Consider the following 2,814-nt stretch of genomic DNA (forward strand, 5'->3'; position numbering starts at 1 on the left):
CACCCCATCCCCCTCCAATGAGAGATGGCGGAGAGAGGGACCATAACACATACTGCAACAGGGCAATCTCGGGCGTGTGCAGAGAGCCCTGGGAACCAGGGGGAGGGTTTTTTCCTGAGAGGGTAAAGGAGTGTGATGGCCACGAGGGATCTCAGCTGGGCCGTGAGCAAGGAGAATTTCAGCAGCAGTGAAGGGGGAGGAGGGCAGACGGCACCAGCTGTCGTCACACCCCCTTTCTGCTGCAGGGCTCAAGTCAGGATCCCCCAGAAGATCTGCTCTGATGGCTCCCTGGGCCCAGCCCTGGAGCTCCTAATTCAGCAGCTCTGGGTGCGGCCAAGAATTTGCCCTTCTGGTCTGAAATACCAAGCTCCTGCATCATTAGGGCTGGGAGACCGTTGGGGGCTCCGGCCCCAACGTGTGTTCTGTGGGGTGCTGTGGGGTTTTGCAGGCCAAAAAATTCGCTATCGGTGGCTTGACTCTCCGGAAGAGTCAAGCGGAATTATAACTTGAAATATTAAAAGCTTTGGTAAATCCTGCCCGAATGAATCAGGGAGTTCCCAAACCTATTTGGAAATGAAGCCCTTGTAGTTGTTGCCTTCATTCCTTCCACTCTTGAGTGGTTCCATCGGGTCTTAGTTCCGGAAGCTTCTCCAGAGCTCTGTTTCCCCGTGACATGGTTATTGCAGTCGGTCACCCTTTTATTTTCCCTCCAAATCAGACGCAGCTACATCTCAGACTTGTGTGTGTGGGTTCATACGAGCTGTGTCCCTGATCCTCATCTATTGCTTTGTGCATCTTCCAGACCCTTCCATGGCTTTCTGGATTCCAGGGTGCTCCTATCAGGGGTGCACAAGAAGAGGTAGAGCGAGGGCGTCTGGTGGTTACTGGATGCCCCCAGTGGACCGTGAGCTCCCTGAGGCTGGCACCTGGGCTCCTACCAGGTCTTCAGCCACAGCTCATGGCCTTGCATCCTGTGGTTAACATGGTTGTCCAGGGCTGAACTGGAATCAATAGAGCTGGCCCTTGAAGAAGGTCATCGAGGACTCTGCAAGGCACATGGATGTTCTGTTGAAAGAACCTGTAGATATGCGTAAGGTTCCGTCGGGTCAGAAGTTAGGTCTTCCAGGAACCTTGGGCTCTCACCTCCTGAAGGTAGGGGTGGGCCTCTGAATTTGGGAGGTGACAGGAATGCAGGGTCCATTCCTTAGTGGACATTCGAGCTTTCTTAGGCTGGTTCTCAGGAGGCTCCTGGATTACCCATCTCCAAAGGCCTCCTGGGCTTCCAGGTTATGGGGGTCCCAGAAGAGGCACACCCTGGACGGCCACAGCTGTCCCTGCTGTCTGGTCAGTGGGACATAAAGTGGCACAGTGATCAGCTCCCTGACGTCAGGCACAGAGAGGTAGAGAGGTCCTGATCCCCTGTGGACTGGTGCTCTTTGTATTGCAGTAACAACACACTCACAACCACAACCACACAGCATCAGCAACCGTAGGGATGAGGTTGGGGGACCCGTATCGTGCCCCAGAGGGCATGGGAGTCACTGGCAAAAGGGTGATTCAATTAAGGAAGTGGTATATCCACTCTACCTGTCTGCCATCTTTGCTGGTGGAATGATGGGGTTCCAGGTCACCATGAGGTCACAGGCTACTGTTGGGAAATAGCCTGGTATGAAGTGCTGATAAAAATCCAGTTTACATTTCAAGTTGTGACCTATAACTATAGAATTTGAAAAGAAGCTTCCCTGGGGCTAGTCACAATAGAAATATACCATCCAGGCTCCCTCCTGGGCTATTAAATTTTTTTTTTGTTTGAGACAGGGTTCAGAGGTACTAGTAACAAATTTCCTATCTATCCAAAATACAAGGGGAGAGGGGAATATAAATACCTAACAGCTCTCATGAAGTTAAAGAGCTTGTTTGTTTCTGAGTTTTCTCTAGCAGAAGCTCAGCCTTTGTATAAGTTGTGGTTCAGTAATATTGCTTCAGCGACATCTGACCTTTCCTTGCAAAATACTCATCAATTACAAAGAGTAGAATGGTCCCTTTATATTAGAGAATGCTGGTGGACATCTCCTTTGTCCAGTGGTCACCAGCATGCTGATCGATAGGAAGAAGATTAATCAAAGCATATATGCTCCTGGTACAATGCACCCAGAAGGACAAGGCCGTGCCACCATGATGGTCCCAACAAGGTGTAGCACCTGTATCTAATGGGGGAAACTCCAGAGAGACCCAATGGAGGGACAATATGCAGTAGTCAGCTTGCTGTGGTGCAATAGCTGAGAAAATCAACTTAAAAGAGGAAGGATTTATTCTGGCTCCTAGTTTCAGTCCTTGGTTGCTTGGGCCCATGCAGGGGCAGGGAGTGCATGGTGGAACAAAAGTGCACACCTCACGGTGGCCAGGAAGCAAAGAGAGAGAGAGCTGAGTCCAGGTCCAATTTCCCCTCCGAGGGCATGCCCCAATCACCTAATTTTTTCCCGCTAGGCCTCTCCTTCTAAAGATTCTAGTACCTCCCAGAAGTGTCACAAGCTTTTAACGTATGGTCCTAGAGGGACATTTAAGATCCTAACCCTACCAGAAAGTCTACAATATAATGGGTCTGAACATTTACAAAGATATCAATGTCCAAAAATGTCAACGTCACAAAATAAACACTCAGGAATTATTTCTGATTCAGGAAGAGTAAAGAGATGTTGCTACTCAGTGCATCCCACAGCCCTGGACTTTCTTGTGCTACAGAGGGATCCTTGGGACACTTGACAACATCTCAATATGTTGAAATTGAATAAAAGCACATCAATGGAAATTTCC

This window comes from Marmota flaviventris, chromosome 16 (assembly GCF_047511675.1).
Source record: "Marmota flaviventris isolate mMarFla1 chromosome 16, mMarFla1.hap1, whole genome shotgun sequence".
Lineage (NCBI taxonomy): Eukaryota > Metazoa > Chordata > Mammalia > Rodentia > Sciuridae > Marmota > Marmota flaviventris.